Source organism: Schistocerca nitens, chromosome 2, assembly GCF_023898315.1.
Source record: "Schistocerca nitens isolate TAMUIC-IGC-003100 chromosome 2, iqSchNite1.1, whole genome shotgun sequence".
Taxonomy (NCBI): domain Eukaryota; kingdom Metazoa; phylum Arthropoda; class Insecta; order Orthoptera; family Acrididae; genus Schistocerca; species Schistocerca nitens.
The window spans coordinates 969,538,163-969,564,744 of NC_064615.1; the positions used below are offsets into that span (position 1 = coordinate 969,538,163).

At 47.1% G+C, this 26,582-nt stretch overlaps 1 protein-coding gene across 1 annotated transcript in view; it reads right to left on the bottom strand.

The window, feature by feature from the left end:
* Window positions 1-26,582, bottom strand: part of LOC126237296 (cullin-associated NEDD8-dissociated protein 1) — a 165,061-nt gene that overhangs the window by 130,691 nt on the left and 7,788 nt on the right. The gene's annotated exons all lie outside the window — the stretch shown is intronic.

Sequence of the window (26,582 nt, forward strand, 5' to 3'; positions counted from 1 at the left end):
GATAATGTCAGAGCCTGCTTGTATCTTTGATGGAAGCACCACTCTATCAAAAGTGAGAAAATCAGTGCATGTTTGCACTAAGGATGCATCTACTATTTTCATCACATGATGAACTGCAATGACACCCTGATCAGAGAGGTACATTTGGATCCCTGCCTTGGTCAGACCATCGAGCAGCCACGTGTAAATAACACCACAGGAAGAATTCAGCATTCAATGGGCCTCAACACAAACAGGGAAGCCATGGAGGAGCGAAGCTGCGAGTAATAGTTGTGCTTGAGAATCAGAAGCAGTCTACAAAAGCAAAGTGCCATTTCGTAAACAAAAGCAACATTTCACAGGGTCAGCAATTGCATCAACTCCTTTCTGAATGATAAACGGATTTACCAGAGCAAAGGACTGACAGTCTTCAGTACATGAAATCAAGAGGAACCGTGGTGCAGCTGGGACCGTCTTGGAATCATTAGCCTCCTTCCATTTACATTTGGTAGACGTTGAATGTGAAGATGATCGGCTCATTGCGAGAAAATCCCCCACGATTGCCAGCATCTCCGATAGCACGCTCCTTCAAATTGAGAACTGCCCTCAGGAGGAGGCACATCCACTTTAGGTGATTTGTTCTGCTACTGAATGTGCAGAACACTTTTCCCAGACATGTTCGCCAAGGGAGAAGAGAAAGAATTGCTAGAAGACAGACATACAGCATGGAATGGAAAAGATGCTGCGAATGTTGGGGCCCCGTGGTAGCCAAGCAAGAACCCACCAAAGAATGGCAAACCCCCTGGGGCCCTGGGGATTGCGTCAATAGCTATTAGAAAAAGTACACTTAATACTTAACTCTGTGGAATGCCATTCTTCTGGGTCTGCAGAGATCTGAGAAAAGTGCCAACATGGACTCCGAATAACTGGTGGGAATAAAAATCTTTAGGGGCCCCAAAGACCACTCATGAAGCATAAGGTTGGTTGGTTTGTTTAAAAGAGGAAGGGAAGCGAATAAACTGCGAGGTCACTGGTACCTTGTTCCCGGTAAAATAATTACACAAGGGAAAGAAGAAAAGAACGGAGATGTACAGCACAATAACAGGAGAAACGAAGAACCAGAAGATTGACAGAAGAACAACCAACACTACCACAGACACAACAGGAAAAGAAAACCACAGAGAGAAGCAAGAAATAGGTAGAAGGGATAAAAGCAATAGAGCAGATGACAGTGGCTAGCTGACCACGAGAATAAAGAGGAAAAGACAGCCACTCTGTGACACATTAAAATATCCATCCTAAAATCATTAGAGTGGAGGACACAAAGGGACAAAGGGTATGCATTAGAACTTATATAGAATGATAAAACCCACCGTCACATATAAAACATAAAACAAAATTAGCCAATGAGGCGTTGTCAGCTAAAATTAATGGCAACGAGTCCAATAACTGAAGAGTCCGTCACAGGGTGGACAAAGAAGGACAGCTCACAAAGATATGGGCCACTGTTAGCCGGGTGCTGCACCGACACTGAGGTGTGTCACCATGGCACAGGAGGTAGCCGTGTGTCACCCAAATGTGGCTAATGCGGAGCCTGCAGAGAACCACACAGTCCCCGCGAGAGGCCTGCAAGGAGGACTGCCACACATTCGTAGTCTCCTTAATGGCACACAGTTTCTTGTGCGTGCTGAGGTTATGCCATTTCGCCTCCCAAAGCCACAAAACCTTGTGGCGTAGTACTGAAAGCAAGTCAGTTGCAGAGAAGCCTATCTCCACAAGCGATTTCCACATAGCTTGTTTGACCAGCCTGTCAGCAGAGTTCAATGTCTGGGATTCCGACGTGGCCTGGGGTCCAGACAAACACCACTGAATGACTGGACCGTTCCAGGGCATTGATGGTCTCCTGGATGGTCATTACCAGTCAGTACACAGAAGAAACGACTCCCCAGGGCATGGACGGAGGGACTCAAGAGCACGAGATACAGCCAACAGCTTGACAGTGAAAACACTGCAGCCATTGGGCAAGGAATTCTGTTCAATACGTCGTCCATGGACATACGCGAAGCTGATGTGACCATCAGCCATTGAGCCATCGGTGTAAACCACTTCCTAGCCTCGGTACATATCAAAAATTGAGAGGAAGTGGCAGCAGACAGCTGTGGGGTTAACCAAGTCCTTAGAGCCACGTGAAATGTCCAGGCGAAGCTGCAGCCTAAGTGCACACCATGGAGGTGTACGTGAATGGACCTCAAGTATAGGTGGTAAAGCCAAGGACTCCAGTTCAGAAAGAAGGGATCGAACACAAACTGCAATTGGGCTGATGCGGGAGATGAACCACTGTGGGTGGGAAAAGGAGACGGTGATTTGGATGCGCAGGAGAACTACGAACATGTGCAACGTAATTGGCCAGTAGTTGAGCACGCCTAACCTGCAATGGAGAGACTCTGGCCTCCACAAGGACGCTGGTCACCGGACTCATCCTAAAAGCTCCTATCACTGGGACGAGTAGTAGTAGTAGTAGAGGGGTTTCGTGGGCGCATGACAGCAAGGTCTTCAGCGCCCGTTCAGTATCATAGTGAGACGGGTGTCAAGAAAAAAATACTCAGAACATTTACATAAAACGGAACATAAAACACGGGGAACAATCATTGAAAAATAGGTGCTCACCCACACCGAAGCGTGGGATGAAGCAGGGCGTCAGCAGTAAAACATGGACAACACAGGAAGAAAATAGTAGAGGGAGCTAAAACAATGTAGCAGATGGAAGTGGCTGGCTGACCGCAAGGAAAAAAGGGAAGAGTCAGCCACTCTGCAATACACTAAAACCTCCAGCCTAAAAGTTTAGGCCAGAGTCCAGACACATCACAAAACTTAGAAACCCTAGACACACACGTCTCATCGTTAGCTAAAACACAAGGCAGATCCCCATCAACTTGTGCTTCTGCCCTTGCATCACGGTATAAAATGCAGTCTGTTAAAATGTGCCGGACAGAGATGTGCACACCACAAGCATCACAAAATGGAGGATCCTCCCGCCGTAATAAATAGCTATGCGTCAGAGGACAGTGCCCGATCCGAAGACGTATGAGGGCCACCTCTTCCCGCCTGAGCAACCGGCAGGAGGAACGCCACGGCCGAGTAGTTGACTTTACCGACCACAGTTTATTGGACGTCACCGCCAGCCATTCGTCCTCCCACAACTCCATGCACTTCCTGTGGAGTGCAGCGATGACTGACTGCAAGGGGATAGGACACTGGACCACATCCTGCTCTCTGCAGGCCTCCTTGGCAGCCCGATCAGCCTGTTCATTGCCCCATATGCCGACATGACCAGGCACCCAGCAGAAGGATACCTCTTTACCCCGCTGTTGGAGCAAGTACAGTTGGTCATGTATCAGCTGGACCATCTCCTCAGTCGGGTATAGGTTCTGTAGTGATTGTAAGGCACTAAGAGAATTGGAGCAGAGAAGAAATCGATCGCCCAGAACACGATTCATCTGCTCCAGTGCCTTCAGGTTCGCGTGGAGCTCCGCTGCGAAAACGGTATATTCAGCAGGGAGGCGAATCCGGGTAACATGACCAGGGAACACTACAGAACAGCCAAGGAAAGTCTCCTGTTTGGAGCCATCAGTATAAACGACAGTGAAACCGTGATGCACATCTGAAATGTTAAAAAACAGAGATTGAAACGTAAAATCAGGTGTGCCATATTTCTTAAAATTAGTCAAATCTAAAATAAGTTAGGGTCTCCGGAGGAGCCAAGGTGGAGATCTGCTCCAACCGCGACGTAAAACACGAAGACCAGCCATAGACATCGCACCGAGGCAATCCTGTGCGCGAATCTCATAGGGCTGCGTCGCACGTTGCCGGTTATGAAACAATCGTGCCAGAGGAGGCTGAGCAACGGTATGGTATGCAAGGGTGTATGGTGTGGACAAAGTTTTATACGTCTGGCGCACTGTAAGTAGCCGTTGCTGCATATGAAGTGGCGGTTCACCAGCCTCTGCACAGAGGCTTGGTATGGGGCTAGTTCGGAATGCCCCAGTGGCCAACCGAAGCCCTTCATGGTGCACAACGTCCAACAACTTTAAGTAAGAAGGCCTCGCAGACCCATACACCGTGCACCCATAATCGAGCCGAGATCGCACAAACGCCCTGTAAAACTGGAGCAGACAAGTCCTGTCAGCTCCCCATGTACTGTGGCTAAGACATTTTAAAATACTTAAAGCCTTAAGTGACCGCCGTTTCAGGTCTTTAAGATGAGGTAACCACGTGAGCTTCGAGTCAAAAATGAGCCCCAGAGATCTCACCGTGTCTTTAAAAGTAAGAATAGTGTCCCTCATCCTCAACTCGGGAAAGGTTAAAATCGAATGAGAACAGTTAAAAAGAACACATACAGACTTCTCGGTGGAAAACTTAAAACCACTCTTCTGCGCCCAGTCATCCAAATGCCTAATCGTAAGTTGCAACTGACGAGTTGTCGTTGCAAGGCTTGAAGAAGAGCAAAACAAAGAGAAATCATCCACAAACAAAGAACACTGGACAGGACTTTTCACTATGGACGTAATGCTATTAATAGCGATGGCAAAGAGAGTCACACTTAAAACGCTACCCTGAGGGACACCGTTCTCCTGCTCAAAGCGATCAGACAGGACGTCACCAATGCGGTATCTAAAATATCGTGGCGAGAGGAAAGACTGAATAAAAAGAGGAAGATAACCATGAAAACCCCATTCGTGAAGCTGCTCCAGGATGAGACACCTCCAAGTGGTATCGTAGGCCTTCTCGATGTCGAAAAATACACCTAGAAAGTGATGACGGTGTAGGAAAGCTTGTTGTATAGCCGCCTCCAGGAGGGCAAGGTTATCGAAGGTGGAACAAAACCTCCTGAACCCACACTGAAAGCGACTAAGGAGTTGCCGGGATTCTAACATCCAGACAAGGCGGCGGCTGACCATCCGCTCCAAGGTCTTCCCTATGCAACTAGTGAGGGCAATACTACGGTAGCTACTTGGGCTCGCGCGGTCTTTCCCAGGTTTTAAAAAAGGGATTAAAACTGCCTCACGCCACGCATCAGGAAAGTGACCCGACGCCCAAATGGCATTAAAAAGTGCGAGGAGGAGTTCTCTGTTGCGCATTGTGAGGTGCCATAGCATACTGTAATGGATCCTGTCGTGACCAGGGGATGTGTCACGAGCTCCAGACAAAGCAGAATCCAGCTCCCACATAGAAAATGGGCAGTTGTAAACTTCATGAGAGGTGGACTGGAAGTTCAGACTACATCTCTCAGCAACCGCTCTATGGCGCTGGAAACCTGGATCCTGACTGGTTGTTGCAGTAACCGTGGCAAAATATGCTGCCATAGTCTGGGCAATGTCTCGCGGATCCGTGTGGAGAGTGCCGTTAGTCATTACAGCAGCTATGGGACACCTCCCTCCTCTGCCAGAAATTCTCCTGATGGTCTCCCACACAATGGAACTTTTGGTGGAACGATTAATGGTGTTCAGCAACGTTTGCCACGACCTCTTCTTGCTCTCACAAATAATGCGGCGACATCTTGCCCTTGCCACCCGAAAGGCTGCAAGATTCTCAGCAGTCGGCCGACACTTGAACCGACGCAGAGCCGCACGCCTGGTCCTGATTGCAGAGCGGCATTCGGCACTCCACCAAGGCACAGGTGGCCTCTTCCGGTGGCCTGTGGACTGTGGAATGGATGCTGCAGCGGCGTGGTGGACCGTTTTGGTAATATGATCCACCCACACCTCAACATTCGCACAGTGTTCGAATTGGGCCAACTGGCTATAAAGTGTCCAGTCAGCTCCACTGAGCACCCATCGTGGTGGTCTCCTTTCGGGCCCCACGCCATCTGGCAGGTGAATCCAGATTGGGAAATGATCACTGCCGTGCAAGTCAGCAACCACTTCCCAGTGAGCACTGGCGGCAAGAGCTGGAGAGCAAAGTGAGAGATCAATGGCAGAGAACGACCCAGTCGCCCTGCAGAAATGAGTACTCTGTCCTCCATTGAGCAAGTAGGCACAGGATGACAGGAGAAGCCTCTCAATTGCTCTACCCCTGGAGCAGGTAATTGCAGAGCCCCAAAGCACATTGTGGGCATTAAAATCACCACAAATAATGAATGGCTGGGGGAGCTGTGTAAGAAGGTCGGTGAGGGCCGCTTCATCAAGAGCATCATGTGGGGGCAAGTAAAGTGAACACACAGTCAATGGATGACGCACGTGCACGGACACAGCGACGGCCTGTAAAGTCGTCGTAAGTGAGAGAGGCGAGGAGTGGTAGTCCGTCCTGACGAAAATACCTTCGCCGCCTCTAGCTCTCTCTCCACGCAGGTCGTCCTTTTTGTGGAGTGAATAGCCTCGTATCTCAGGGGAGTATGATTGATGGAAATACGTCTCCTGGAGACAGAGACACAGTGGTCTACCCTGAGAGAGTAGACTAAGTTCCTCCACATGCGTCCTGAACCCTTGTAAGTTCCACTGGAGTATGGGAGCCATCTATGTTGGGGGTAGCACCCTCATCCTGTCTCTCCGACGGGGCGGGGAGACCGCAGCAGGTGGAGGGGCAGGCGTGGGACGAGATGATTGCCCCACACGTACATCATACTCCATCAACTCTGGGGAAGAGTCAGATGAAGGCTCACGTAAAACAACATCTGCATGGTCAGATGGATTACCACGGGATTTGACCCGCTGTTGCTGCTGTACAGTAGCTTTCTGTGGTTTGGTGGACTTTGGGGGAGCTGATGTGGGAGTGGTAATTGGCGCACTGGGCTTGGGAACAACCTCAGCTGTGGGAGGCGCGAGGGGCTGGACCAAGTTCGCCACTGTACCTTTGTCTGCCTTTCGAGTAGGGGCTACTGGCTCTGAAACACTGGCTGCGTTGCAAGTGCACTGACAGCTGCAGGTGTTAGTGCCAACACTCACCACCTCAGTCTGCGTTGTGGCATCGACTTTTGGAGTAGGCTTCTGTACCAGGGATGCAAAAGATGTAGCAAATGTGGGAGGTTGCATCGACTTATAAATCTTCTTGGCCTCACCATAGGGGATACGCTTTGTTGTTTTTATTTCCTGGACCTTGCGTTCCTCTAAAAATATTCGGCAGTCCCTACTCCAAACAGGGTGGTTCCCAGAGCAATTAATACATTTAGCCGGAGACGAGCAACCAACTCCTTCATGAGCAGCCTGACCACAGTTTCCACAAGTCGCTTCGCCTTTACAGCCTAAGGTGGTATGCCCAAAACGCTGGCATTTAAAACAGCGCATTGGGGTTGGGAAATAAGGCCTCACACTAAGGCGAAGGAAGCCAGCTTTAAAATGTTAAGGAAGTTTTGTGCTACTGAAGGTTAGAATAAAGGAGTCGGATTTGACAAGAGTGCCATCAACCCTCTTCATGATGTGTTGGACATCAACGATACCTTCTGGAGCCCACTCACGTTGCAGTTCTTCCTTGGGAATATCAACTAGATCCCGGCATGTCACAACACCTTTGCTGTAGTTCAAGGTGCTGTGCAGTTCAGTGTCTATGGCATACTTTCCAAGGCATTTAGCAGATTGGAGGTTAGTTGCTTGCTGGGAAGTGGAAGTTTCCACTAGCAAGGTCCCATTACGTAAGCGCTTCACCAATTTTACGGAGCCACAGATTCCCTCCAATCCCTTTTGTATACAGAAGGACGAAACCTTCTCAAAACTACCCTCCTTCCGTTTCACAATAAGAAACACATTTGGATTACCAGAATGCATTCTGTTACCTAAGACTGGACTTTTTAAAGAAGCGCCGAGTCAGGGGGACTGACTGCACGGGCCCTCTTAAGAGACTGGGTGTTAGAACTTTCCAGCGGCCCACCCTTTCCGCTGGGAGGAAGAAAAAGAGGATTTCGAAGGATCCATCGCGGTCCCACGAGCAGCTAGGGAACTAGAAGTCCACCTAGACAGAGCCCCGCGTGCCTAGGTAAGCCTTATACAACTGAGGTGCGGCAGGTTGCCCAGAGGTTGCCCGCTATCGACTGTTCCACCTCAACAGCCATTCATCTCATCAGCGCGCAGCACACCTTGAGATTGAGGTTTTTTTTATAGAGGTTTATTCCATCCTCGCGATCTGGGCGGTCAAGCCAAGATCCCCATTCCCTGAGACACACAACGTTCCACCGCCGCGCCGCACAGTGGTCGCTGAAGTATGCTCAGAGCTTACGGTGACAGGGGACTGGCGGCGCTTACCAGTCCCCAGCTCAGGAACCCCGGGATTGCCAAGCCCGTACCCAGCAAATGAATGCTGAGCCCCTGGGGGCGCACTGGGACGAGTAAACGCAACACTGAGGGTGCCGCCGAACCATAAACTATACTCCCATAGTCAAGGCAGGATTGAACAAGGGCTCTGAAGAGCTGCAGCAGCGTAGAGCGATTTGCACCCCAAATGGTGTTGCTCAGGCAGTGGAGAGCAGATGTTCCGCTTAAGCTGACGAAGGTGAGGAAGCCAAGTCAATCAGGCATCGAAAACCAATCCTAAGAATTGATATGTCTCCACTACAGTGAGTGGATTGTCATTAAGGTAAAGTTCTGGTTCTGGATGAACGGTACAACGCCAACAAAAGTGCATAACACACGACTTTGTGGCCGAAAACTGGAAACAATGGGCTAGAGCCCATGACTGCGTCTTGTGGACGACTCCCTGTAGGAGCCGCTCAGCAACACCAGTACTGGTGGAGCAGTACGAAATGCAGACGTCCTCTGCATACAGAGAAGATGAGACGGACAGCCCTACAGCTGCTGCTACACCGTTAATGGCCATTAAAAGTAGACAGACACTCAATACAGAGCCCTGTGGGACCCCATTCTCCTGGATATGGGGAGGGGGGACACGACTATGGGAGGCACCAACATGGATACGGAAAGTGTGAAGCGACAGGAAATTTTGGATAAAAATCAGGAGCGGGCCTCTGAGACCCCACTTGTACAACGTGGCAAGGATATGTCATCGCCAGGTGGTGTCATATGCTTCTCGTAAATCAAAAAAGACGGCAACCAGATGTTGGCGTCTGGAAAAGGCTGCTCAGATGGTAGACTCAAGGGACACAAGATTACCAGTGGTTGAGTAACCCTGGCACAAACCGCCCTGATATGGAGCCAGTAGGCCACATGACTCCAGGACCCAATGAAACCACCGACACACCATACATTCTAGCAGCTCACAAAGAACGTTGGTCAGGCTGATGGGCCGATAGCCATCCAAATCAAGCAGGTTTTGCCAGGTTTGAGCATCAGAATGATGGTGCTCTCCCGCCACTGCGATGGAAAGACTCCACCACACTTGTAGTCAGATGAGAGATGTTTGATCATCTGACTGTGGATCTGATCTGGCCCAGGAGCTGTGTCGGGGCAATCTGCAAGGACACTGATGTGCTCCATGTCTGTAAATGGGGAATTACAGGATTTACTGTGGCGTGTAATGAACAAGTGTTTGCGTCAGTAGGTAACACGCCATTTATGTTAACACCGGGAACACCTGTTGGGGTCTGGTACCCGAAAACACACGTGAGCTTTGCCCAGACTTGAGAAGGTGACGTATGGCACCTAATGGTCGAGACATCTCTCCGAACACTCCTGCTTCCGTCGTTTGATTAGTTGGCGACCACGGGCAAGGAGCCATTTAAAGGCTATGAGGTGCTCCAGGAAAGGGTGCCGCTGTAGAGATCGCCAATGCTCCTTAATTGCTTCAGCGACTTCCAGCGACCACCAAGGGCTGCCTTTTGCCTGGGGCACCCAAAGAGTGAGGGATTGTGCTTTCTGCCACAGAAACGATTGTTGTAGTCACCTGCTCAATCACCACATCCATGTTACCGTGTGGGAGATTCAACGGTGACAGCAGAGGTGCAAGTTTCCCAGTGTACCTTGTTTAAAGCCCATCTGGGCAGGTGTCCGTGGGTCTAATGCCAGGGCAGTGACAGTAAGATAGGGAAGTTGTCACTACCACACAGGTCGTCATGTGCTCTCCAGTGGATAGATGGGAGAAGTCCTGGGCTGCAAATTGATAAATCAATGGCCAAGTAACTACCATGAGCCACACTGAAATGTGTGGCGGCCCCAGTATGTAAGAGGCAGAGGTCGAGCTAAAACAGTAAAGTTTCGACATCTCTGCCTCGGTCAGTATGCATGGTGCCACCCCACAAGGGGTTATGGGCATTAAAATCTCCCGAAAGTAGGAATGGTTTAGGGAGTTGATCAATAAGTGCAGTTAATACATTCAAGGATACTGCATCATCTGGAGGAAGATATACATTGCAGACAGTTATTTCCTGTGTCATCCTTATTCTGATGGCCACAGCTTCCAGAGAGGTTTAAAGGGGCACAGTTTCACTACAGACCGACTTTAGGACATAAACACCTGACACTCTATTATAGTCTCTACAGTTCCTGTAGTATCCCTTATAGCCGCGGAGGGCAGGGGTTCGCATTGCCGGGAACAGAAAGCAGGTGTAAAGCTCAACAGTTGCCATAGCTCAGCCAGGCGGTGGAAAAAATTGCCGCAATTCCACTGGAGGATGACGTCATCGTGAGACTGGGAAGGCATGGAACATTCAATAAGGCAGTTTACACCTCAGGGTCACCTGCTGCTACCAAAGTTTTGCCTGAGCAGTCTATATCCATTGTGTCTGAGGGTCCGGCGAGATCTAGGTCCTCAGCAGACACCAGAATCTTCAGCTCATCCGCAGACTCAGAGGTTGTAGTAGGTAGCGTTGGTGTGGGTGCCACAACAATTCCCTTGGTCTTGGGGACCTTTCTGGATTTCTCTCGCTGCTCCTTGGATTTCCCTGGCTGGGAAGACTTCACTGATTCAGTCTCTGGGACTGAGGATGAGCGTGAAGCCCTATGACCGGCTGCTTTTGGGCTTTCCAGCCACCGTGTCATCTTTCCCACTAGCAGAAACTTGGGAAGGGAGAAGACTTACGCTTAGAAGAGGGGACTGATACCCCTGACGGTTGGGGAGGGGGCGTTGATCCCGAAGTAGGTGGTGCAGGAGCAACAGGTAGGGAAGTGCCCCCCCTCCCACCATCAAGGGGCAGGTGTAGTCTTCTAGTTCTGGGAGGCGACAGGAATGTGAGGAACTGACGGGACGACAACTGTTCTCATAGCGGCAGCATAAGAGGTGGTCATAGCCACAGGATGTAGGCGCTCAAATTTCCTCTTAAGTCTCAGTGTAGGTCAATCGGCCCAGGGTCTTATATTCCATGATTTTCTGTAAAATCCTGCAGTCTGGTGAGCAAGGTGAACGGTGTTCTCCACAGCTGACACAGATGGGAGGCAGGGCACATGGAGTATTGGGATATGATGGACGTCCAAAATCTTGACATGTGGCGCTGGAAGTACAGCAGGGAGACATATGGCCGAACTTCAGGCATTTAAAGCTCTGCTTTGGGGGAGGGATATAAGGCTTGACACCACAGCAGTAGACTATCACCTTGATCTTCTTGGGTAATGTGTCACCCTTGAAGGCCAAGATGAAGGCACCGGTGGCAACCTGATTACCCCTGGGAGCCGGATGGATGCGTCTGACGATATGAACATCTCACCACTCTAAATTGGTGCGCAGCTCATCATCAAGACTGCAAAAAAAGGTTCCTGTGGAATATAATACCCTGGACCATATATAAGCTCTTATTGGGAGTGATGGTAACAGAAATATCCCCCAACTTGCCACAAGCAAGTTATGCCTGTGACTGGGCAGAGGATGTCGTCTTTATCAAGACTGACCCAGAGCACATTTTGGACAAGCCGTCCACCTCCCCAAACTTGTCCTCCAAATACTCCACAAAAACTGAGGCTTCATGGACATAAAGATTCCCCATCAGCTCTCATACATACGAGGTAGCGGGACAAATAAGCTTCACTGCCATTCTTAGCCTGGCATTCCTCACATGTAGTGGCCAGGGAGGGGAACAATTTGGGGTCATATTTCTTAGCATTGAAGTTAGACTTTCCCCGCGTAGACACTGCTGGCGGCGGACCACCAGCAAGAGATGACGTACTACGCTTCATGGCGTGTCATCCAACCTGATGTCACCCACTCCGACCAGGGGGCCTCCCCATGGGCACCACCCAGCCTCAGCAAGGACCACCTGACAGGATGGCCATTGCCGGGAGTCCCGATGCCCCAGGGATATGGGCATCTACTCCATGGCATACATGAGGAGTTAACAGCGCAAGCACCAGGAGAGCAATCCATGTGTTGTCAAGGGGCTACAACCAACAGGGTACATGGCAGCCCCACCACAACAGACAGGCTACTGTGCTGGATACGAGGTGCTAAGAAGTCCATGGTCATCGTCGGCGCAGAAAGCGACACTTCATAGTGCATGATGGAAAACGCACCCAGGAAGGTGTCCTCGCCCAAGAGATGGAGAATGAGCGGGACTGCAATGCGACAACGAGAAAGTGGGCTGAAGATCTCAATTCATGATGTACACAATACACCATGTAAGGCGCCCTTCCCCATTTGTCTCGCTCTTCAGGAAAATTTAGAAAGATGGAGGTCAAATCAGACAGGGAACCATCACATAAAGGCTGAAACGTGAGAGACTCCTTTTAGTCGCCTCGTATGACAGGCAGGAATACCTTGGGCCTATTCTAAGCCCCAGACCCGCAGGGGGGAAGTGTAAGGAGGATGTGATGGTACCAAGCTGTGTCACATGCCTTACAAAGGTAGAAGACAACTGCGGCAAGACGGCAGCACTGAGAAAAGGCCTGCCAAACTGCCGTTTCCAATCAAAGCATATGACTGATCAGAGATTCCCTTCCCACTGGTAAGGAGATACAAGGTACCGAGATTCATGGACCCAACTGAACCGACAAGCCACCATCCACTCTAATAAATTGTAGGGGACATCGGTCAGCTTATGGGTCAGTAACTATCAAGGGACAACTGACCCTTGCCAGGATTAAGGACAGTAACCACAATACCGTCCCTGCATTGAGGAGGGAAAATGCCTTGGAGCGAAATATGGTTACAATCCTGGTGGAGAACTGAAGTGCTGAAGCAATTGGTTATGGATGAAATTGGAACAAAAGGTGAACCATAGGAAGAAGAGAGGGCCAAGAAACTCCCATTCAGTGAAACGTTCAGTGTAGGATTCCGCCTGACAAGGGCTAAAACATAGGCGGGAAGCTTCAGCCTGCTGTTTCCAGAAGAGGAGGGCAGCTGGATACGAGGCTGACTCTGATGCCATTGCGAAATGGGTCACAAGGTGTTCTGGGGGAACTGATGGATCTGTACAAAGGCCACCTGGAAGAACAAGGTCAGCAATGAAAGACTGCCGCTGACAACATTCGAGGGTGCGGAGTGTAACCCATACAAATGGTGAAGGAACAGAAGAACCTAGAGAGAAGACAAAGCGTTCCCAACATACCCATTTGCTCTGTTTTATTAAGTAACAGGCTTTCGTTCAAAAATGTTGGAAGGTAATAAGACTGACTAAGATGAAGTGTGCCATTTTAAGATGTTGCAAGGTGCAATGACTATCACAAATAGTGGTGGCAATGCCCATGCCCCTCCATAGAACTGGCTGACAGCGAACAGGGCCCATCAAGCAGGGAATGGCAATGCCAGCAGCACGGATTATCTTATCAGACAGATCACAGTAGTCCATCAACACAACTTGACAAAGAAGGTGAAAACACGACGTGGGAGATACATGAAGGCCAATCAGCATCGAGGAAAGCCCAGCAAAACAACCTGCAACCTGGTCAGCGAAAGGCAGGATGGGAATGAGAGAATCAATGGGAATTGGTCAAAAGGAAAGGAGAAGAAAGTGAAAGATCAATGGCAGAAAAAGTGCCTTACGCAGCACTAAAATGAGTAGGGAACCATCATTCAGAAGGTACAGGTCATGGCAAGAAATTGGTCAATGAGGAGCCCCCAAACAGATGAAGAAGCACTGCCCCAAAAGGCGTGGTGAGTATTAAAATCTTCAAGGGGGATGATGGGATGGAGGAGTTGCTGAAGGACGGCAGTTGGGGCAGCAGATGCAAGTGAACTATCAGGAGGGAGATAGAGACTGCAAACCGTCATGGCAGAGTCAAGTGGACCGAACAGCAACCACTTCCAATTGGGTACAAAGTGAGATCCACGTCCCAACAATATCTGTATGGACCAACCTGCAGACACCACCAGAAGCCGTCAAAGGGCTGACCCGGCTCCAACAGAAAGCACAGACCCCACAAACAGATGGTGAGTGAGCATAAGTGAAATGAGATTTCTGAAGAATGACAAGCTGCTGCATAAAAGATAATTAGGTATTGCACCTCTCAGAGGTGATAGTAGTATCCATTATAGGTCCACTGAATAATCAAGGAGTAGGTATCCAAATGGGAGGCAAACAGGTTGGAACCAGTCACTCTGCCAGGTCACCATCCGTCACCAACAACAAAGGGGTAACATCTATAAAGATGATGTCGGACTCAGGTTGCAAAGGGTAGAGATGGCACCTCCGGGGGCACTGGAGGAGGAGGGTAACCTTGTCCTTTGACTTATGTTTCTTCTTCTCCTCCTCCTCCAGTCGAGGAGGGCAGAGCACAGAGGAAGAGTAGGCTTTTCAAGATCTGGAACTGACAGAGAGCAGATGACATTGGGACAAACGGACTGTGTTACGTGGCCGAGTTGTTGTAGAAGGTCTCCAGCCTGAGAGGCACCGGGGAGAGGTGTCCAGGGAGAGGTGTCCCGGGAGAAAGCCCCATCACTGGCAGGCACCAAAGAAGGGGGCACTTCTTCGGCCAGGGAGGAGGAGCGGCACCCGGAGGGGAGTGCATGGGCACTGCAAGCTAGTGTGAGAGGAGAGGGGAACAGGATTGGGTTAAAGAAGAGGGAGGAGGGGAAAGTACGAAACGGGGGCAAAAGTAGAAGTCATCGACACAGGAAGAAATAAGTCACACACGGGTGATGGAACGCAGGGGCTCCCTCATGAAGTGGGTGTCCAGCCACCACAAAGAAGGTCTACTGTACATCAGGTACATACATCCTCGAAATGCAAGCACCTCATGGGTGGTGAGACATATGGCTTCACATCAAACCGGTAACACATAACCTTGACCTCCTCTGGGAGGCTATCTCCCTCAAAAGCTAGAATGATGGCACCGGTATTGAACTGTTTTCCTTACGACCTTTCTACACACGCCAAACAGAATAAACTTCCCGTTGCTCCAGATTGGCCCCGAGTTCCTCATCAGTTTGAAGGATGAGGTCCCTATGAAAAAATGACCCCATGGATCACATTTAAACACTGCTGAGATGTAACAGACATCAGGATGTCACTAAGATGATCACAAGCACAGAGATCTGCAGACTGGGCAGCAAAACTAGTTTTGATCGACAGGGAATCCAATTGCGTCTTACTCAGAGACTGCACTTCACCAAACTTGTCTTTGATATTTTCCAAAAAACAGAAAGGTTTTGTGGCGGTGAATGTGTCCCTGCCCATCTAAGTACGGACCAGGTAGCGGAGAAAGTGTTTCATCCCAAGCTGGCAACCATGGCCATCCTTCCAGGGTGTAACCAGGGAAGGCAAGGCCACAGAGTCATAAGAAGCAGCATTCAATGATGTGATACCTCGGTTAGAAGGGGCTCAGCCAAATTGGTACATAACAGTTCCACGACATGGACGGGTTACTTGTGCTGTTGACCTAGCGAGATGGAGGGGGGCTACAGCAGGGAAGGAAGAGGGGGGAGAAATCCACACTGTAGATGCTAAGGAGGGAGTTCTTCCCCAAATGGCTCACACTACAGAGCAAAAATTTAAAAAGTGGAGCTCAAAACTCAGAAAGTGACCATAAATGCCTAAAAGGAAAGATGAAAGAGTAAAAGGAAAGGGGAACAAAATGACAAGGAATACAGGAAATTAGGTGGATAGCCATATTAATGGAAGTAAGAACACCAGGAGAGGGGAAGGAGGGGGCAGAGGGGGACAAGCAAGGACGGAGATGGAGAGGCACAGGGAAGGAAATGCAGCTCTGGAGGGAAGAGTGGGCTGCAATTTATTCATTTTTACATTTTGATAACACAAGGAGAAATAAAATAAATATAAAGAATTAATTTTTATCTGCACTGCCTATTTTGGTTGCTGTCACATGTGGTACCACTGCTTTTAATCATAATTGTCACCATCCTAACAGGACGGCTTTAAAATTTATACCTTCGTTGTCACAAACATTTGCCTACTTCTTCTGAGTATGATGTGATTTCTGAGGTTGTGGTTACTGTGCAAGCCAAGAACACAGCTGTTTTTTCCTGAAAACATTGCGGATTTTGCTTCTACACTGACGTGAGAATGTTACAGAATCTCCTGCTTCCAAAGATATCGTCTTCATGCCACTCTCCCACTGCTTATGTAAATCAGCAGACGGCACACAGCCTATCATTCCCATCATATCTGACGTCAAGTGTCAACTAGGAATGCTGATATTTTTAAAAATATCGAAAATATATCGGTATTTAAAAAAATGTCATTATCGGCACTTGATATATCAAAAAAAAGTATCAATATAGTGACAAAAAAACCATCGATGTTCCGGTCTATAAAAATATTGCCTGCACATTGTAAATATAATGCCAGTTTTAGAGCCGTATAGTTAAGTATTGATTTATTTAAGTTTATTATTAGACATTCTGTACGTCAACAAGCTAGCAACCTGCCTATCCCCCACACAGGAAACTAAAAGCAAAATGATGCACATTCACACTTGGCAATAACCACTTTTCTAACAATGGTAGTTGCACGTAAGTGGCACAATAAAAGGTGTCTGATGGGTCCGCTGTTTGGTTTTGTCGCATATTTGATTTGTCCCTAACACTTCATATTGACTTCCATGTTTTTTTCATTTCTGCCAACGCCAGCGACCTAGCAGCAGTTGTGTCAAAAATTGTGTAATGAAGTTAGACGCTGCAGTTTCTGTCGGTAGCACCAAGCGCCGAGTACATTAGCGTTTTCCCCCCACACCACCCACTGCAAAGACCAATGTTGTCATTTAGATTCTTTTAATCATTTTTAGCAACAGTTTTTGAAGAATGTTGATGTGAAAAAGTAACACACTAGTTGCATAAAAAATTGTTTGTCATTGCAACGTGTGCTATTTCTTCACATCAGAAATCTTGTTATTCTGTCCCCGCCACCACAGTGCAATCTTACTACTACTACTACTACGTGCCACTTATACTTGCCTTCACACAGTCAAAGAGAAGTAGACTTACGTTCAACTACAATTTCAAAACAACCATTTCAAACATTTAACAAAAACTGTGAAAAAATATAATACAAAATAAGAATATTGACACTCAATATTGGCATTTTGATACTGATATATCTTGGCCAAAAATATTGCTGATAAGTCTCACTATTTTTTGGAAGAAATATCGATATATCAATACTTTATCACCAGCCCTAGTGTCAACAACACTGCTGCATGACACACAGAAGTATGCCACTGGCCCCGGTCTAGACTTTTAGCATCTCTTGCAGGAATTTCAGCTTTTGTCGAGTATTTGTCTAATTTTAAACTCAATTCGATTCAGAGTACAAATGGATTCAGGCAATCTGCAGTTTGAAGAAGACAGATGTTCATAAAACACCAACATACATTATACATTCCCATGGCTGGCAGCACAATGAAATTTGCCGTGCACAAATTACTCCCTTCCCTGCATTCATTGTTCTCAGCCAAGCTGGTGTCACTGATCCCCCTTTCCCCAACCCTTTCATAGTGCTGTGCTTGAGAAGTAGTAAATCAAGGATGGCAATGCCTTCTAGGGTGCAGGCCATATGCAACCACAGCAACTACTACATAAATACACTCCTGGAAATTGAAATAAGAACACCGTGAATTCATTGTCCCAGGAAGGGGAAACTTTATTGACACATTCCTGGGGTCAGATACATCACATGATCACACTGACAGAACCACAGGCACATAGACACAGGCAACAGAGCATGCACAATGTCGGCACTAGTACAGTGTATATCCACCTTTCGCAGCAATGCAGGCTGCTATTCTCCCATGGAGACGATCGTAGAGATGCTGGATGTAGTCCTGTGGAACGGCTTGCCATGCCATTTCCACCTGGTGCCTCAGTTGGACCAGCGTTCGTGCTGGACGTGCAGACCGCGTGAGACGACGCTTCATCCAGTCCCAAACATGCTCAATGGGGGACAGATCCGGAGATCTTGCTGGCCAGGGTAGTTGACTTACACCTTCTAGAGCACGTTGGGTGGCACGGGATACATGCGGACGTGCATTGTCCTGTTGGAACAGCAAGTTCCCTTGCCGGTCTAGGAATGGTAGAACGATGGGTTCGATGACGGTTTGGATGTACCGTGCACTATTCAGTGTCCCCTCGACGATCACCAGTGGTGTACGGCCAGTGTAGGAGATCGCTCCCCACACCATGATGCCGGGTGTTGGCCCTGTGTGCCTCGGTCGTATGCAGTCCTGATTGTGGCGCTCACCTGCACGGCGCCAAACACGCATACGACCATCATTGGCACCAAGGCAGAAGCGACTCTCATCGCTGAAGACGACACGTCTCCATTCGTCCCTCCATTCACGCCTGTCGCGACACCACTGGAGGCGGGCTGCACGATGTTGGGGCGTGAGCGGAAGACGGCCTAACGGTGTGCGGGACCGTAGCCCAGCTTCATGGAGACGGTTGCGAATGGTCCTCGCCGATACCCCAGGAGCAACAGTGTCCCTAATTTGCTGGGAAGTGGCGGTGCGGTCCCCTACGGCACTGCGTAGGATCCTATGGTCTTGGCGTGCATCCGTGCGTCGCTGCGGTCCGGTCCCAGGTCGACGGGCACGTGCACCTTCCGCCGACCACTGGCGACAACATCGATGTACTGTGGAGACCTCACGCCCCACGTGTTGAGCAATTCGGCGGTACGTCCACCCGGCCTCCCGCATGCCCACTATACGCCCTCGCTCAAAGTCCGTCAACTGCACATACGGTTCACGTCCACGCTGTCGCGGCATGCTACCAGTGTTAAAGACTGCGATGGAGCTCCGTATGCCACGGCAAACTGGCTGACACTGACGGCGGCGGTGCACAAATGCTGCGCAGCTAGCGCCATTCGACGGCCAACACCGCGGTTCCTGGTGTGTCCGCTGTGCCGTGCGTGTGATCATTGCTTGTACAGCCCTCTCGCAGTGTCCGGAGCAAGTATGGTGGGTCTGGCACACCGGTGTCAATGTGTTCTTTTTTCCATTTCCAGGAGTGTAGAAGACTGCAATTATGATTCAGTCCAATTCTTGAACTTTCACTTTTCCACGATCTAGTGGTGTCTGTTGGTAATATCTTAACAACAGGTCTTACCGCTTGTAAATTATTCTTCCGATAACAATTGCAGCCAGTTTAATCTGAGTCATTTTTCTTAGAGATTTAATTCTGGATTAATTTTCTTCCTTGTTTCATCTGAAGGTCTCCTTCGTGTTTTAAATCTGATTAAAAGTTGGTGACATTTTTCCACCATATTCTAATATGTGAACAGCAACAAAATTTCTCATTTGCAATTCACTTGGGAAATCATTAAGTTTCTCATAACCAAATAAAATATTTAGTCAGGCTCAGAATCAAGTAATGGTAAGATTTTCACCGTTAAATTTTACATTTACTCAAAAAGCAGCAAAAATGTACACATACGGCATCCATACATTTATGAGAACTTTTATTGCAAACCACTTCAAATAAAACAAATGTTTGCCAAGTTGACAGAATTGATAGGAATTAATGCTAATTCCTCATGTGTTTCACAAAATTGTCAATATTTAAGCAGAGCATTTGATTGCTGTAGTGGTTAGCTCATAGTTTCTCATGCATCCCTTGCACTAGCGTCACGGGTCAATTGCCACTTGTTTGTTTGATCACAGTCATTACTGTACTGAGCACTTTGATGTAGGGGAAAATCTTGAGCCTATTCCAAATGAAAACACTGCTACATCCTACTCTTCAGAATTCCTCAAAATAAATTTGTATGAAAACTCAAAAGCCAAAGCATCATTTGCAAATGTAAGACGGCCTCTATGTTACTCTGTTAGCCAACGTAAAGCACTGTCCTCCGCAGCAATAGTTTAATCTGTGACTAAGACGACCCTGTATTTTTCAACTGGTGAATCCCGGAAAAAAATCTCATCCTATAATCAAGTAAATATGGTATTTCGTATGTTTTATTGCTTGACCATTTGACCACTAGTAGTATTATTTGACACTTTCACTCTTTTTGTGCTGGTTTAAATAATGAAACACTGCACCAGTTACATATTTGTGATGCTTAGCAAGACATATTTGGATAATTTATTCTCACTGTTAAATGGAAATATTTATTTCAGTACTATTTGTGAACTGTAACTTGGCATCTGTTGGGCACGGTGTGTGTGTGTGTGTGGGGGGGGGGGGGGGGGGTCAGGGAGAGTGGGTGTGGTATGCTGTAGGGAGGGAGAGTGGATTGAGGGAAGGGATAAACACTGCCTCCATGTACAGTTAACTGCGCAGTGCAGATAGCGGAATACTGTTTTTGAGCCCTCCTAAAATGGGTCAGCAACCACATTATCACTCAATTTCAAAAAAATCTCAATGAAAACAGTGCAACAAAGCTCAGACAGCTACACCGTCTAATGGTATGTTGCACAACTGGCAACTAACATCTGCAGATCCCTACAGCATCAAGTCTCCAAACTGCTATCCGATCTAGAGACCCCGTGTGCCAAGTTATAGTTCCCCCACAAACCGTGCGAGTGGTGTGTGTGTGTGTGTGTGTGTGTGTGTGTGTGTGTGTGTGACTGCAGATCCCTACAGCATCAAGTCTCCAAACTGCTATCCGATCTAGAGACCCCGTGTGCCAAGTTATAGTTCCCCCACAAACCGTGCGAGTGGTGTGTGTGTGTGTGTGTGTGTGTGTGTGTGTGTGTGAGAGCGAGAGAGAGAGATAATAGAGGGAAACATTCCACGTGGGAAAAATATATGTAAAAACAAAGATGACGTGACTTACCAAATGAAAGTGCTGGCAGGTCGATAGACACACAAACAAACACAAACATACACACAAAATTCAAGCTTTCGCAACAAACTGTTGCCTCACCAGGAAAGAGGGAAGGAGAGGGAAAGACGAAAGGATGTGGGTTTTAAGGGAGAGGGTAAGGAGTCATTCCAATCCCGGGAGCGGAAAGACTTACCTTAGGAGGAAAAAAGGACGGGTATACACTCGCGCGCGCGCACACACACACACATATCCATCCACACATATACAGACACAAGCATACATATTTAAACCATTAACATTATTTAAATAGTAACTGACCAGTTGCAGACTTTCCAAAAACATCGATTATGATGGATGAAATTAAGTTAAGCATTTCTACTTCCCAGAAAGTTAGCAGTTCCAGTTACATCAAAGCTAAATGTAAACAATAAACAAATACAGAATGGAGTTATGATACAAATATCATAAAACTTTAAGCTCATTTTTGCTTGTTATTTAGGAAGATAATGTGTTTTAGGCATTTTATATATATATATGATGTGACTTACCAAATGAAAGTGCTGGCAGGTCGATAGACACACAAACAAACACAAACATACACACAAAATTCAAGCTTTCGCAACAAACTGTTGCCTCATCAGGAAAGAGGGAAGGAGAGGGAAAGACGAAAGGATGTGGGTTTTAAGGGAGAGGGTAAGGAGTCATTCCAATCCCGGGAGCGCAAAGACTTACCTTAGGGGGAAAAAAGGATGGGTATACACTCGCACACACACACATATTCATCCACACATATAAAGACACAAGCAGACATATTTAAAGACAAAAGAGTTTGGGCAGAGATGTCAGTCGAGGCAGAAGTGCAGAGGCAAAGATGTTGTTGAATGACAGGTGAGGTATGAGTGGCGGCAACTTGAAATTAGCGGAGATTGAGGCCTGGTGGATAACGGGAAGAGGGGATATATTGAAGAGCAAGTTCCCATCTCCGGAGTTCGGATAGGTTGGTGTTAGTGGGACGTATCCAGATAACCCGGACGGTGTAACACTGTGCCACGATGTGCTGGCCGTGCACCGAGGCATGTTTAGCCACAGGGTGATCCTCATTACCAACAAACACTGTCTGCCTGTGTCCATTCATGCGAATGGACAGTTTGTTGCTGGTCATTCCCACATAGAATGCGTCACAGTGTAGGCAGGTCAGTTGGTAGATCACGTGGGTGCTTTCACACGTGGCTCTGCCTTTGATCGTGTACACCTTCCGGGTTACAGGACTGGAGTAGGTGGTGGTGGTGGGAGGGTGCATGGGACAGGTTTTACACCGGGGGCGGTTACAAGGGTAGGAGCCAGAGGGTAGGGAAGGTGGTTTGGGGATTTCATAGGGATGAACTAAGAGGTTACGAATGTTAGGTGGACGGCGGAAAGACACTCTTGGTGGAGTGGGGAGGATTTCATGAAGGATGGATCTCATTTCAGGACAGGATTTGAGGAAGTCGTATCCCTGCTGGAGAGCCACATTCAGAATCTGATCCAGTCCCATCGCTTAGAGGAAGCCTTCTTGGTCACCCAGGCCTGCCAACCCAAAGTTTGGTACAGATTTATTGATGACATCTTCATGATCTGGACACACAGTGAAGAACAACTTCAGAATTTCCTCTCCAACCTCAACTCCTTTGGTTCCATCAGATTCACCTGGTCCTACTCCAATCCCATGCCACTTTCCTTGATGTTGACCTCCACCTGTCCAATGGCCAGCTTCACACGTCCGTCCACATCAAACCCACCAACAAGCAACAGTACCTCCATTACGACAGCTGCCACCCATTCCACATCAAACGGTCCCTTCCCTACAGCCTAGGTCTTCGTGGCAAACGAATCTGCTCCAGTCCGGAATCCCTGAAGCATTACACCAACAATCTGACAACAGCTTTCGCATCCCGCAACTACCCTCCCGACCTGGTACAGAAGCAAATAACCAGAGCCACTTCCTCATCCTCTCAAACCCAGAACCTCCCACAGAAGAACCACAAAAGTGCCCCACTTGTGACAGGATACTTTCCGGGACTGGATCAGATTCTGAATGTGGCTCTCCAGCAGGGATACGACTTCCTCAAATCCTGTCCTGAAATGAGATCCATCCTTCATGAAATCCTCCCCACTCCACCAAGAGTGTCTTTCCGCCGTCCACCTAACATTCGTAACCTCTTAGTTCATCCCTATGAAATCCCCAAACCACCTTCCCTACCCTCTGGCTCCTACCCTTGTAACCGCCCCCGGTGTAAAACCTGTCCCATGCACCCTCTCACCACCACCTACTCCAGTCCTGTAACCCGGAAGGTGTACACGATCAAAGGCAGAGCCACGTGTGAAAGCACCCACGTGATCTACCAACTGACCTGCCTACACTGTGACGCATTCTATGTGGGAATGACCAGCAACAAACTGTCCATTCGCATGAATGGACACAGGCAGACAGTGTTTGTTCGTAATGAGGATCACCCTGTGGCTAAACATGCCTCGGTGCACGGCCAGCACATCTTGGCACAGTGTTACACCATCCGGGTTATCTGGATACTTCCCACTAACACCAACCTATCCGAACTCCGGAGATGGGAACTTGCTCTTCAATATATCCTCTCTTCCCGTTATCCACCAGGCCTCAATCTCCGCTAATTTCAAGTTGCCGCCACTCATACCTCACCTGTCATTCAACAACATCTTTGCCTCTGCACTTCTGCCTCGACTGACATCTCTGCCCAAACTCTTTTGTCTTTAAATATGTCTGCTTGTGTCTGTATATGTGTGGATGAATATGTGTGTGTGTGCGAGTGTATACCCATCCTTTTTCCCCCCTAAGGTAAGTCTTTCCGCTCCCGGGATTGGAATGACTCCTTACCCTCTCCCTTAAAACCCAATCCTTTCGTCTTTCCCACTCCTTCCCTCTTTCCTGATGAGGCAACAGTTTGTTGCGAAAGCTTGAATTTTGTGTGTATGTTTGTGTTTGTTTGTGTGTCTGTCGACCTGCCAGCACTTTCATTTGGTAAGTCACATCATCTTTGTTTTTAGATATATATTTCCTACGTGGAATGTTTCCCTTGTCTGTATATGTGTGGATGGATATGTGTGTGCGTGCGCGCGCGCGCGAGTTTATACCCGTCCTTTTTTCCCCCTAAGGTAAGTCTTTCCGCTCCTGGGATTGGAATGACTCCTTACCCTCTCCCTTAAAACCCACATCCTTTCGTTTTTCCCTCTCCTTCCCCTCTTTCCTGATGAGGCAACAGTTTGTTGCGAAAGCTTGAATTTTGTGTGTGTGTGTGTGTGTGTGTGTGTGTGTGTGTGTGTGTGTGTGTGTGTCTATCGACCTGCCAGTGCTTTCGTTCGGTAAGTCACATCAATTTTGTGTGTGTGTGTGTGTGTGTGTGTGTGTGTGTGTGTGTGTCTATCGACCTGCCAGCGCTTTCGTTCGGTAAGTCACATCATCTTTGTTTTTAGATATATTTTTCCCACGTGGAATGTTTCCCTATATATATATATATATATTGTTCAAATGGCTCTGAGCACTATGGGACTTAACTTCTGAGGTCATCAGTCCCCTAGAACTTAGAACTACTTAAACCTAACTAACCTAAGGACATCACACACATTCAGCCCGAGGCAGGATTTGAACCTGCGACCATAGCAGTCGCACGTTTCCAGACTGTAGCACCTAGAACCACTCGGCCACTCCGGCCGGCGTGTGTGATTTTCTGCATAATGAAGGAGGAATGGTACTTTATAATTTCTGAAAGATGACTACAGTGTAAGGGAGGCAGAACAATATACAAGCAAACATCACAAAGTGCTTATGTAGATATTTGCACATTAACATGAGAAACTCTTGAAGCACATAATGCGAAGCATGAAAAAATTATATATCTGGTGCAATGTTTCATTATTTAAATAGTAACTGACCAGTGGCAGACTTTCCAAAAACATCGATTATGATGGATGAAATTAAGTTAAGCATTTCTACTTCCCAGAAAGTTTGCAGTTCCAGTTACATCAAAGCTAAATGTAAACAATAAACAAATCCCTGGCGAGTATTTTGATGACTATTATGTACATTCATTGTACATTATCTAAGAAAATGCAAGGGGGGATACTACATGTAACTTTCAATGCTTAAAATTCTATTTTCCCCGTTTTACATTTTCTGACATTTTACAACATTTTTTTTAAGGTCCCTTGAAAAGTGTAAAATCAGGTTTCACTGTATTTTTAAACAGTTCAGTTTGTATAAGTAAAATTAATATATTCAATTTGCTTGTGGTTAATTAATTAATTTAAAAAGTTATTTTACATAACTGGGTGCAGTTGTCAAGGAAAGTGTTATGGATTAGATTTGAGTTTGTACGTCTGCTTTTACAAGTACTATCAAAATGAAATCACTGGGACAGAATGGAGTTATGATACAAATATCATAAAACTTTAAGCTCATTTTTGCTTGTTATTTAGGAAGATAATCTGTTTTAGGCATTGTTACTTCTTGAAAATTTTGAGAAGTAGGATTTTATTTAGAAAAAATTCTAATTTCTTCTCAATTGTATCACAAGAAATGATGGATGGCTAAAATATGGATGTCCCAATGTTTCCAAAGTGAAACCTCCTCCTTGAAACAACTGACTTTTTCCCCCCATTTTTTCTTGTATCTGTTGCTTATTACAACAAAGATTAATTTTCTGAAAAAAATTTACAATTATATTCCAGGGTGCAGCAACCACCTCCTTACAACAATCAAATGTTTACTTTTTGCCAATTTCTTATTGTGTTCATTGCTTACTATGACAGTACACAATTATATGAAAACTTTTAAATCGTGTTTTTTTTTTTTCATTTTGTTGGGACTAATAGGTTAACCATTGTTCCTCGAAAATCCATCACACACTACTCTAAAATCTTTGGAGTGTGTTTTACCTCTTCCAATGGCCCACACAGATAGGATATTCTAGGAAAGTCTTTAAATGGGCAGCTCACTGCTTCTACTTACACAGTTTAAGCCAAAACTGGTGAGCTCCGTCTTACACATTCTCCTTGTAAGTCATGTATGACTGGTAAAGGCAATTTTTGAAGGGGTATTAGGAGGAAAGAATAAAGCACAACCCAGACTAAAATATCTTGACTAATTAATAAGATAAAAAGGCTGCAAAAGTTACAACTGGCTGAGTAAACTAGCAAACACACCACGTTGCAAAATGGCACTAAAACCTATAGATTGATTACAGAAGTAGATCCTCGACAGAACCACGGACAAAACCCATAGACTCTTACTAATACTGACAGCAAATACATATCTTTATTCACTGACATAATCTGTTCTTAACTTTTCTGTGACTCACTTCAATTTGCAGACAATTCATACTACAGAGGCACTTCACTGGGTGTATGTATTAGTGACTGCTGCGATACCAGTTTATTTACACTGCTGCTTAAAGTACAAATTATGTGACATGTTAATATCACACGCACATGTTTTTTATGTAATGCCACCCAAAACCCTATCTATCTCACATACAATTAGCTCATTTCATAATTAATGATATCATGC